General features: G+C 39.4%; 1 protein-coding gene across 10 annotated transcripts in view; it reads right to left on the reverse strand.

Annotated features, from left to right (window-relative positions):
• Positions 1-13,772, reverse strand: part of LMNTD1 (lamin tail domain containing 1) — a 475,330-nt gene that overhangs the window by 389,599 nt on the left and 71,959 nt on the right. The gene's annotated exons all lie outside the window — the stretch shown is intronic.

Below are 13,772 nucleotides of genomic sequence, written 5' to 3' on the forward strand. Positions count from 1 at the left end.
AATCTGTATTCAGGTTAAGAAGCAACAGTTAGAACTAGACATGGAACAACAGACTGGTTTCAAATCGAGAAAGGAATACATCAAGGCTGTATATTGTCACCCTATTTATTTAACTTATATGCAGAGTACATCATGCGAAATGCCAGACTACATGAAGCACAAGCTGGAATCAAGATTGCTGGGAGAAATATCAATAACCTCAGATAACGCAGATAACACCACACTTAGGGCAGAAAGCAAGAAAAACTAAAGAGCCTCTTAATGAAAGTGAAAGAGGAGAGTGAAAAAGTTGGCTTATAACTCAACATTCAGAAAACTAAGATCATGGCATCCGGTCCCACGACTTCATAGCAAATAGATGGGGAAACAATGGAAACAGTGACAGACTTTATTTTGGGGGGCTCCAAAATCACTGCAGGTGGTGACTGCAGCCATGAAATTAAAAGATGCTTGCTCCTTGGAAGAAAAGTTATGACCAACCTAGACAGCATATTAAAAAGCAGAGACATTATTTTGCCAACAAAGGTCCTTCTAGTCAAAGCTATGGTTTTTCCAGTAGTCATGTATGGATGTGAGAGCTGGACTACAAAGAAAGCTGAGCGCCGAAGAATTGATGCTTTTGAACTGTGGTGTTGGAGAAGACTCTTGAGAGTCCCTTGGACTGCAAGGAGATCAAACCAGTCAATCCTAAAGGAAATCGGCCTTGAATATTCATTGGAAGGACTGATGCTGAAGCTAAAACTCCAATACTTGGCCACCTGATGCAAAGAATTGACTCACTGGAAAAGACCCTGATGCTGGGAAAGATCGAAGGCAGGAAGAGAAGGGGACGACTGAGGATGAGATGGTTGGATGGCATCACTGACTTGACGGACATGAGTTTGAACAAGCTCCGGGAGCTGGTGATGGACAGGGAAGCCTGACGTGCTGCATCTATGGGGTCGCAAAGAGTCGGAGACAACTAAGCAACTCAACTGAACTGAACATAAAAGAATACTTAAATGTATATATATATATATACACACATATATACACACACACACACATATGTACACTTTATGTATACCTAATGAGCTTCCTAGTGGCTCAGATGGTAAAGAATCTGCTTGCAATGCAGGGGACCCAGGTTCAATTCGTGGGTCAGGAAGATCCCCTGGAGAGAGAATCGCTACCCACTCCTGAAGAATTCCTTGGACAGAGGATCGTAGTGGGTTGCAAAGAGTTGGACACGACTGAGTGACTGACTCTTTTCATATATATCCAACCATATACAAGTATTGTGAACTATGGACAGGTGTGGTCTTCCACTGAATATGTCGTGAGTTATTTTATTTATATACATTATTTCTACAAATTTTATATTAATTCCTTGTTTTTATAAAAATAAATACCTTTTTTTACAACTGTGAGTGCAATAAACACATATGTATTAAATGTAAATCACTCTAGCTTCTACATATAAAATCTCATCTCGCTGTAGGAAGCAAAACTTAATCAGATTCTTTTGCATTTTTTTTTTCTTTTTTTTTTTTTTTATTTTTATTTCAACTACAGAGGGCAGGTCTTTATTCCCAATCCCGATCCCCCCTCCCACCTCCCTCTCCACCCGATTCTTTTGCATTTTTCATGCTTTGACTACATCTCCTAATTTTATGTTCATCAAATTTCATCAGGGTTGAGTTAACCTTCATCTTTAGGTCACAATGGATTGCACTGTATGTCGTCCTAGCATAGAATTGACAAGTGAAGTGTTACAAATCAATTTTCTCAATAATTTATAAAGAAATGGAGGGTCTCCTCACCAGGGGAAAATGTCTGATGATCTTCAGAGAAACAGAAAAAACAAGCATGCAAATAACAAGGATTTATATAAATAAATGAATAAATAAGCAAACAAATAGATAAATACATATATTTATGTAAATAATATGTGAATAAATACTCTTAAAATTTTGCAGGCAAAGGATTTCCCTCAAACATTTTCTCAAATGAATACACGCTGTTTGCATACTGGTTGTCAAATAACCTTTCATTTGTGTTTGTATGAAAAAGCTATTTAATAAGGTATTGTCTTCTCTCTAAATAAACACACTGTTAATTAATTAACAATAATTAAATATAAAAATAGATGTCAACAGTAGCAGGCCTTCTGATTAACATAATATTTAAACTTTATATATAATAGGCTTTTTGTTTCATCAGAATCCCACTGCAAGTAACAACAGGCATTAAATGTGGATTTCAGTATTTTTATCATACTCTGATTTATGTCTAACAAGGCCTTATCATTTCCACACACCACCCATTTTAACAAGTGACACAAAGGGAAAATCTGGGCTGTTCAAGTGATACCACACCACAACAACTGGAACAATTGATCTCTCCCTATTTAGGGTCAGTTTAATCAGCTGTGGTAAATAACTGAACTGGAACTTGGGGGCCTAATTTATCTCTGTATACAGGCACATTCTCTCGACTTCCAAATTATTAGATAAAAATTCTTTTTACAGTAATTCTGTCCCTTTGTCCACTCTGCATAAAAATCACCTGCACCAATTTGTGACATTTTTCATATTCTCCAGACTGTCCACAGGGTTTCACTAATGATGGTCAAATGTGAGGAATAAACCTTGGTTTTCCTGCCATATGACTCTGTGCAATTGTTATAATTCCCTTGGCTCTGATTCAAATTATAATTGCTACATTAGATGAGATTGGAAAGGAAGTATCTTGTTGGCTCATTCCTCTGAGTATTTCAAAGCACTGTCATCATAGCAGAGCATTAATGGTAATCAAAGTTCATCTCTAAAGGGCTTGAGTGAAAATTTTTTAAAAGCAAAAGATCTCTTTTTCCATCCCTTAGCATATTGACGCCTTAGTCACATCCAATTCCACCCAAATCCCATTTTGATAGAAGTCAGCTTGTGTTTTCTTCCAGATTTGGTCATTATTTCCAGGACGCAGTTCTCACAAAATAAATCATTCACATAATTTAAAACTAGATATTGATTTGAAGGTTTTTTAATAGTCTACAATTAAGGTGAAGATCTGACATCTTTGATTGATTTTCTCCATCACCACTTATTAATAGTTGTATACTGAAATTGGAATCAGTAGATTGAATAAGGTTTTTCTTGTGCCATCTGCTGATACTCAATGAGGAAATGTTCTAATGCTGCCCTCCATTTCTGACAATGAATGAGCCTGTGAATCATTTAAACAAATCAGCTCACTATTGCTGCCCACAGTGAATCCACGAGAGATCTGGAGCTGGAGAACACTGAATTAAAGTTCAGTTCTACCACTTATTAATTATGTGACCTAGGCAAATTGTCTGTACTCGCCAAGTCTCATAAAATGAAGATCATGATACTTACCTCATTAAGTTGGCATGAGAATAAAATGTTAAAGGTTCAGCAGCATGCCTGACACTTTTTAAGCATTCAAAAAGGTGATGTTATGATTGTTATACCTTTTTTTTGGTGGATTATTTTATAATCAATGATGCTAATCCTTCATATTATTTAAAATCTTAGTAGATATTTAACTATTGTACCAATATGCATCTTTAAAATTAGGAAAATTTTAAAGATGTCTAGGGTATCTTTTGAAATGAGTATTTTTACATATTGCTAGTAAAAGTACATGTGGGTATGTTCCTTCTGGAAAATAATCTGGTAAAGATAGCAAAAATTTTAAATATGTTCACATATTTCAGGTTGGTTATTTCCTTTCCTGTTCATCTAGCCTAAGGTTCTAGTCATAAAGATGTTCACTGGAGAATTATTTACAATACAAAAGTTATAATACATTTACATGTTCACCAGTTATGAGTTATGGCTCAAAGATAGGAACAAAAAGGAGGTCAACTAAAACTCCTGACATTATATGTAAAATAAATGTAAGAAGATTCTTAGGGGTTTCCCTGGTGGTCCAGAATTCACCTGCCAATGCAGGAAACACCAGTTTGATCCCTGGTCAGGGAAGACCCCACATGCCGTGGAACAACTAAGTCCATGAGCCACAAATACTGCGCCCATACTCCAGAGCCCTCAAGCCACAACTACTGAGCCTGCATATCCTAAAGCACACGCTCCACCAAAGAGAGTAGCCCCCGCTCTCTGCAGTCCATGCACAGCAATGAAGAACCAGTGCAGCCAAAAATAAATAAACAATTTAAAAAAAAAAAGAAGACTTTGACAGGTAGGGAGAAGGTAGAGAGGTCAGGACCTGGGGAAAGACACTGAAGTGACTCCCCTGGGTTTTCTTTTTGCGGGAGAAGCAGTCACCCATAAGAGCCAATGAGCACAGACAAGGGGAAAAACAGCCCCAAGGCAAGTGAATTCTCTCTAACCAAAGGACTGGGAAAGGACTAACCAAGGAAGACAGAGAACATTTAGACAATAACTGCCCCCACCCCAATCCACTCTTAGCCTAAGGGAGAGGGGTACCTCATTCCTGCTCCCCACTTGGTCTCCGCCATTGGTGCTAAGCGGGGGGTGGCTTCCAAATGTCTCCACTGATACCACCCCAAAGATGAGAGAAAAATGTGCAGCCCACTCACAGCACTGTCAGCAAAGGCCGAGAGGGGACTAGAGACCTTGCTGGCCCGTAACAGGCCACCCTCTCCCTTAGTGCAGTCAGGAATTTCACTCTAGCCTGACAGTAACATCGCTTCTCACTCACAATGTCAGTAGAGATCACAGGGGGAGTCTGAACTGTGAACCTCACCTGGTGGTAACGCAGCACCCCTTTATCTCCCCGTATGTATGATATGTGGACTGCCACCCTCACTTAGCGGTAGCAGGGCATTCTTCCCTCAAAGCTGTGCCAGTGGAGACCAGGCGGGGAGCAGCAATGAGGCACCCGACTCCCTCTGGCCAGGGTGATGTCACTGGTGGCCTCGTGGGGAGCCTGACTCCTCCGCCTGCTTATCAGCTATAGGACTGCTCCTGCCCACTCTGTCCCTCAGGGGTCAATAGAGGCCAAGTGGGCACCCAGACTTCTCCCACCACCTGGCAGTGAGGAGGCAGCCTCCCACCAACTTCCCCTCTGGAAAAGTGTCAGAGAAAGTCTCCTAAACCAGAAGATTTAAATGAGATCCAGAGTTTCATAACACAACACTGTAAATGTCTAGTATACAACTGAATATCACTCATCATACAAGAAGCAGCAAAATCTCAACTTGAAGGAGAAAAAACAATGTTCATCTGTTTAGATGCCAACACTGAAATAATACAGATGTTGGATAATCTGACAGAGACTTTCTGGCAGCCATCATAAAAATACTTTTAACAGTTGTGAACACGCTTGAAACAAATGAAAACAGAAAGCTATAGTTTTTATAAGGATGACATAAATTAGAAACAAATAGAAATTTCAGGATTGAGGAATACAATAACCAAAAAAAGAAAAAAAAAAAACTTAATGGATATGCTCAACAAGAGAATGGGGAGGACAGAGAAAATAATCAGTAAACTTGAAGACAGAACAATAGAAATAAGCCAATAAGAACAGAGAGAAAATGGACTAGAAAAAAAAGGGGGCGGGGTGGGGGGAACAGAGTCTGTGGGACTATAGTGAAAGTCCTAACATTTGTGTCACTGGAGTTTCAGAAGAACAGGAGAAAGAAGCAGGGCTTAAAAAGCATCTTTAGATAATGGCTGAAAATTTCCCGAATTTGGAACAACGCATACATGTTGAAGACACTAAGCAAGCTCCAAATAGAAACTCAAAAGAATTCTACAGTAACACACATCACGGTCAAACTTCTGAAAACCAAAAGCAAAGAAAACATTCTCAAGAGCAGCAAGAGACAAATGATGCCTTACCTAGAGGGAAAAACAATTAAACGACAGAGAATTTCTCATCAGAAGCCGCGAGGGCTTGCAGAAGGTGACACAACATTTTTCAGGTGCTGAAGGTAAACATCTGGCAACCTAGAATTCTATATCCAGTGAAAGTATATCCCTTGGTAATGAAGAGGAAATCAACACATTACAAAACAAAGAGAACCTGTCATCAACAGATTTCCTCTAAAAGAATGGCTAAAGGAAGTTCCCGAAACAGAAAGTAAATCATAAAAGAAGCAATCTTGAAATATCAGTGTATACTTTTGTGTTCTGTCTACGTTTTCCCCACGAGTATGAATAATTTAACCAAAAAACTGTTAAAATGTTAATAACAAAAACTACAGCACTTGTTTTTCTTTTATTAATTCTGTTAGTAGCAAATTAATTTGTTTATTAAAGTACTCATTTGCACATTTTCTTCTGTTTTTTTTTCTGTGTATTTATCTTCCGTCTCTTTAACCTGGCAACAGGAGTCTCATGACCAATATTCAATTTTTTGTTTCTTTCTCATCTCTCATACAGCACCTGCTAAAGTCATTTGTACCCAGTAAATAATAAAAACGTTGCTAAATTATTAGATAGCTGACTCTAGTACATTGGGATTTTAGAGACAGGAATAAACACAGTCATTTCAGAATAGCAATTCAGGACTTCCTCGGGGGTCCAATGGTTAAGAATCCACCTGTCAATACAGGGGACACGGGTTTGATCCCTGGTCTGGGAAGATCGCACATGCAGCAGAGCAACTAAGTCTGCACTCCAAAGCCTGTGAGCAGCAACCAGAGAGCAGCCCCTGCTTGTAGCAAATAGAGAAGCCCAAAACAGCAATAAAGACTCAGTGCAGCCAAAAATAAATTAAAAAAAAAAGGACAGCAATTCAATATTAATCTGGGAGAAGGAAAAATTAGACTGAAAATAATCATAATGGTAAAAATCACTAACATTATTGAGCATTTACTCTATGTCAGGCATGGTGCCAAGAACTTTATGTTTTTAACTTCATTAAATCATCCCCCAAATCCTAAGAGATAAGTTCTATTGTTACCCTCCTTTTATAGATTATTAAACAGAGAGTTACAGAGTTTAAGCAACTTGCCCAAATTCACAAAGCTAATAAAATATCAGACAAAGATTTAAATCCAGGTTTGTTTGACTCTAGAGACTGAACTTTAAACTGTAAAGCTATATATCTTCAATTGACCAAAAATATACTGTCTTTGTGGAGTAGGAAATGGCAACCCATTCCAGTATTCTTGCCTGGAAAATTCCCTGGACAGAGGAGCTTGACAGACTACAGTCCATGGGGTCGCAAAGAGCTGGACATGACTGAGCATGCATGCATACATGCATACTATCTCTGAAAATCATCCAGTTCAATCAATTCCCTCTTTCCTGGAATAAAGCTGATTAAAGACTTAGAGCAGTTGATGACTTACAAAACAAGAAGCATTTTGTTCCTCTTTTTTGCAAATGAAAAACAAAGTATTTTGGAGAGATGCTTTTCCTAAGCTTCATTACTTTGGTGACTTTGGACCAGGACAGACAACTCCAACCATTCCAATCTTTTACGTAAATTTAGCACCTCACTGAGTCACACTGGTCCCTCCTAAAGAGTGACTCCAATATTAGCATTACAGTTCTGGAACTTCTCAGATCAGCATGGACTATACTTAGAGTTCCACTCTGCTTTCTCTTTTTAAAAAATATTTATTTGGCTGCACAAGGCTTCCCTTGTGACTTAGCTGGTAAAGAATCCACCTCTAATGCGGGAGACATGGACTTGATCCCTGGGTTGGGAAGATCCCCTGGCGAAGGGAAAAGCTACCCACTCAAGTATTCTGGGCCTGGAGAATTCCATGGGCTGTATGGGGTCACAAAGAGTCAGCCATGACTGAGTGACCTACAAACAAAAATCCAGGTTTTAGTTGTGGTGCATGGGATCTTCAATCTTCACTGGGGCATGCGGGATCTTTCAGTTGCAGCATTCAAACTCTTAGTTGCAGCATCAGGGATCTAGTTCCCTGACCATGGATGGAACCTGGGCCCCTGTATTGACAGCACCAGGGAAGTCCCAATTCTCCTTTCTCTTAATGGAGTCTTTGACTTGGTGATTCAATTTAGATTCAAACACACAAGATATGTTCAGTCCTCTGGCCCTATATGCTAATACCTTTGATAAAAGACATTTCACTTGCCTGCCATCTCTCCTCCCTCTCTCTGTCACACACACACATACACACACAGCCGGGGAGGAGGGTCTGACAAGAAAAGCAGGCTATGCCAATGGAAGCAAGCAACATGTACTTCCCTCCAGGTCACATTCCTAGAGATTCAGGCCTTATTTAACAAGCAGAAGTCTTAGATGGGCTTCCCAGGTGGCTTAGCAGGAGTCTGCCTGCAATGCAGGAGATGCAAGAGATGCAGGTTCGATCCCTGGGTCGGGAAGATCGCCTGGAGGAGGGCATGGCAACCTACTCCAGTAATCTTGCCTGGAGAATCCCATGGACAGGGGAGCTTGACAGGCTACAGTCCATGGGGTCGCAAAGAGTCCGACACGACTGAAGTGACTGAGCACCCATGCAAATCTCAGAAGAACCTGAGAGAATTTCCAGACCTCTGCCAAGGGAGTTCAAGGAAATCGTGGAACAAAAAGGAGTCTTCAAAACTCCATGTTGATAAAATTCTGCATATTTATCTGAGAAAAGAATCTCCAGAGAAATTTACTCTTAAACTTTTCTGTGTCATTCATTTCAAGGTCTGATAACGTATTTTGCAGAAATGAATAGTCCAAAGGAAGGCAGTTTCCAATCAACAAAATCAAACCAAGATACTGGGTGAGGTGGGGGTAGAATAAAATGTAGGATTTTGTTGACAGTGTTGAAGAAGGAAGAGGAGAAGGAGGAGACACAAGAAAGGAAAGGAGAGAGGAGAAAACTATTTAACCTGGTGAGGAAGACATGAATTTTTGTCAAAAATAATTTTATTGTTGAAATTTCATTATTTTCATTAATTCCACTCACGTCTGTAGCACACTAGAACAGTCTCCCTTTCCCTTTTTTGCTCAATTATTTTCTTCCAACTCTGAATCTCACCGCTTCCTTCAGACTTCAATGATCAGGGCTGTCCTTCACTGCGATATACATTTACACTCTGTATGTATGGCCTTTGCCTCTTCTTGCCTAAACTCCAGCGGCTGCTCACTGCCCAGTCCATCCTCTGCCCCAGGCCCACCACGCTGCCCACCTGCTGAGCGTGGCTGCCTCTGGCGCGGCTCTTGTGGCTCCGCTCACCCGGCTCACACTCACACGTTATCGAGTCCAAATCTGCCTGGCAGATAAGGCCTTCCATCTGGCTTTATCACATGCTTCCAGCCAACCTTATTTTTCAGTTCTTGGCTTATTAATAAAGTTCTGATGGCAAGCAAGTGATGATGCCCATTGAGTCCCAATGGCAAGTATGCATATCTTGCTATCAGGAGAGTTTGTAGAGGAAATAGCAGACGCAGCCCCTCCCCTGAGCAACTCAAAGCCAAATGAAGACAAAATTAACTCCAGCAATGAACTTAGGAGTTGTATTTAAGATGCACTTGCACTTATTCATACACTTGCTACAGAGGGTCTGAAGAAGAGCAGGAGCCAAAACACATAAAGCATTGATGAGGTGACATGAGAAGCATTTATATGTACACGCTGCATACAGGTAATACTTCATTAAACTCTATAACTAAATGAATGGGGGATTGAGATTTTCCAAATATATCTTTATTCATTTACAAACTTCTTTTACTCAGGGCTGGACAAATTTACCCTCTTCTTTAAGGAACGGGTTTGGGTAGACAGGAGACATAAGGTTTTGATCATGCTGAAACAGGTTATTTGCTGTTACAGAGTTAGTCTGCAATTTCTAAACAGACTATCAACATTATGCGGTGGGGAGAGGCCAATTAAGCTGACACTGGCTTGAGTCTTGAGAGAACTCAGTCACCAAAGGCCTTGTCAGATCTGTTATTGACCGAGTCAGTCAAAGAAATTCTCTCTGATGAATGAAAATAGGCACTTTTTCACAACCATCATTACTTAAAGATGCAAATGCTGTGTGAAATATAGTACCTCAACTCCTGTGATTTAATACTGCCTATCTCCATAGTGAGTGTTCAAAAGGATGAATCAATAGATCCTCCAGTACAACCTGCTTAATTGCCTTTAAAAATCTAGGGTTTTTTTTTAACTATGTGAATTAAAATCAAAATTGAGAAATAAAAATTACAGCTTCTATCTCTGTAGGGTTAACAGTAAACCACCAAAGAACGTACTCATAGCCAACAAATTTTCATTGGTTTGTATTAACATTATCTCTGATACAAAAATGAATAATTCAAGAAAGGAAATATAGACTTGTTTCATATTAAAATGTTGATATATGCTTGTGACATTAAGAAATTGACTACAGGTTTGACTTATTTTGCACTGATAATGAAATTTTTAAATCCTGTGACAATATAACTTACCCTCTCCCATAAATATTAGACTTCGATTTTGGAGCTAAAGCAAGAAAGAATCCCTGCTTTTTATTTGCTTGGTTGTTTTCTACCTAACTTTAAACAAGTTTAAATATTTTTAAATTTTAAAAATATTTAAAGATTTAAATTTTTTATTGTTATTTAGATTTTTATTTATTTATTTTTATTTTTATTTTTTTTTTTTGTCATACATTGATATGAATCAGCCATAGATTTACACGTATTCCCCATCCCGATCCCCCCTCCCACCTCCCTCTCCACCCGATTCCTCTGGGTCTTCCCAGTGCACCAGGCCCGAGCACTTGTCTCATGCATCCCACCTGGGCTGGTGATCTGTTTCACCATAAATAGTATACAAGCTGTTCTTTTGAAATATCCCACCCTCACATTTTCCCACAGAGTTCAAAAGCCTGTTCTGAATTTCTGTGTCTCTTTCCGTTTTGCATATAGGGTTATCGTTACCATCTTTCTAAATTCCATATATATGTGTTAGTATGCTGTAATGTTCTTTATCTTTCTGGATTACTTCACTCTGTATAAGGGGCTCCAGTTTCATCCATCTCATTAGGACTGGTTCAAATGAATTCTTAAAAACACATTGTTTGAACATTATCTTCACATTATCTTATATTCATTTTTTAAAAGCAGGCATTTTCTACTCTTATAACATGAGCATATCTAACAAGTTAGCAAAGAGAGTTGTTCTTATAACTTAAGATAGCAATAGTGTTGACTGAATTTCATCTTTCTTATCACAAATACTTCTGACAGGTCGTGTGGTTTTAATTTATAGTTTGCTCTGTCTGGACCTACAGATCACTATGACTTAAAAGTATGGATACATGGAAATATTTTCTGGATGTTTCCAGGCATAATTGCCAAGAGTAGTAGACAAAGCACATCAATCAGTAACATCACACAGTTATAGTGACCATCTCTTGAGACACTGATCACATTCTTCTTGGTGTTGCCATTGTTTTGGTTAAACAAAGGCAGATTGTGCCTCTTTCATCTTTCTATCCGCCTCAGTGCCTAGCTATGTACACTGTAGATGCTCACTAAATATTTGTTAAATTTCTGGTCAAATAAATACATGACTGATGACTGAAGCCATATTTCTAACCAGAAAAGAGTAGAACAAACCCACCAATATGCCCTTCCCGCATGAAATGAAAAAAAGATTCTGAAGGAAGTAGTTTTTGTCTCGAATGGCTAACCAAAGTCCTTATCAATTAACTTGATTCTCAAAATCACAAACTGAAAAGAGAAGAAAATCTGAGTGTGCCTCTTAAATTTCTTAGAGCTTTCTATTGTCCTGATGAAGAACGAATGACTTATAAAGTTTGGAGGATTTTCAGAGTTAAGGGTCTTTGGAAGAGTCGTTTTGTTTAAGCATTGAAGTACATTCTCTAATCTCTTCTTTACACACACACACACACACACACACACACACACACACACACACACACATGCTTTATCTGAAGAAGTCTGGAAGTACCTCCTAATTTCAGTTCAGTTCACTCAGTTATGTCCGACTCTTTGTGATCCCATGGACTGCAGCACACCAGGCTTCCCTGTCCATCACCAACTCCCAAAGCTTGCTCAAACTCATGTCCATTGAGTCAGTGATGCCATCCAACCATCTCATCCTCTGTCGTCCCCTTTTCCGCCTGCCTTCAATATTTCCCAGCATCGGGGTCTTTTCCAATGAGTCAGTTCTTCGCATCAGGTGACCAAAGTATTATAGCTTCAGCATCAGCAGCAGTCCTTCCAATGAAAATTCAGTACTGATTTCCTTTAGGATTGACTGGTTTGATCGCTTCTTGGCCTTTTGGCTAAGATCAAGTGTAGGATTGACTGGTTTGATCTCCTTGCAGTCCAAGGGACTCTCAAGAGTCTTCTCCAACATCACAGTTCAAAAGCATCAATTCTTTGGCGCTCAGCTTTTTTTATGGTCCAACTCTCACATCCATACATGGCTACTGGAAAAACCATAGCTTTGACTAGACAGACCTTTGTCAGCAAAGTAATGTTTCTGCTTTTTAATATGCTATCTAGGTTGGTCACAGCTTTCCTTCCAAGGAGCAAGTGTCTTTTAATTTCATGGCTGCAGTCACCATCTGCAGTGATTTTGGAGCCCCCCAAAATAAAGTCTGTCACCATTTCCATTGTTTCCCCATCTCTTTGTCATGAAGTGATGGGACTGGATGCCATTATCTTAGTTTTCTGAATGTTGAGTTTTAAGCCAACTTTTTCACTGTCCTCTTCACTTTCATCAAGAGGCTCTTCAGTTCTTTTTTGCTTTCTGCCATAAGGGTGGTTTCATCTGCATATCTGAAGTTATTGATATTTCTCCCAGCAATCCTGATTCCAGCTTGTGCTTCACGTAGTCTGGCATTTCGCATGATGCACTCCGCACATAAGTTAAATAAGCAGGGTGACAATATACAGCCTTGACGTACTCCTTTCCCAATCTGGAACCAGTCTATTGTTCCATGCCCTAATTTCAGCCTAGCCTTTAAATGTTAATGCTTCTTAGGGTCTGGTCTTTGACCCAACTCTCTCCTTCCTCTTCATGTTCTCATTAAAGCCCTCAATGACCTGAGTGGTCAATGCCCTTCCAGCCTCATCCTCCACCATTCCCCTCCTCATAATACATACTCAGGGTTCATAGATATTCACAGCTCTCCAGTAAGCACATCCTATTCTGCATCTTTTCTCCTTTGTCCATGTTATTCCTTCCTTCTGAATTGCCTTCGAGCCTTCCCAGACTCACCTCTTTTCCTTTTCCCCACTTTAAACTTCCTTAGCCTGCAATCCCCTTTTCACACTTTAAGCATAGTTAAGGCATTATCATCACTCAACAGCACCCATCTACCCATCACTGCAGTAACCACAGCATCCTCTTCTGGAGTCCTAGAGCATCCTGAGAACAACTCCATTATCGTCTTTGCCATATTTTTGAAAGTGTCCATTTTACGTTCCTGTCTCATCCATTAGACCTTGATTAACTTGGATGAAGAAACTGTATCTTCTTCTTGGTATCTCCAGCACCTCATTTGATGCCAGCACCTATGGATCTTCGGTAACTATGTGCTGAACTGATCTGAACTGAAATAAACTAAACTGATGATGGGGAAAATTGGCTTTCTTTTTCCTTTTTAAACACTCTTTTCCCTTTTAGAATCTGCTTCTTTAAGACTTAAGACCTTCCAGAAGAGGTAAGAATTAGATAAAATGTCCTATAGAGGTTTGATATCTCTCTAAATCTAGTTTTTTTAATTCTCAAAACCATTTTGGACTAGTCAAATGATTCTTGGTATCAGTAACGGGAAAAAAAAAAAGCTTTCCAATTTTTTAACACTGAACACATGAGGAATATATTGGAAAACACAAGAGAA

This window comes from Cervus elaphus, chromosome 22, assembly GCF_910594005.1.
Source record: "Cervus elaphus chromosome 22, mCerEla1.1, whole genome shotgun sequence".
NCBI lineage: Eukaryota > Metazoa > Chordata > Mammalia > Artiodactyla > Cervidae > Cervus > Cervus elaphus.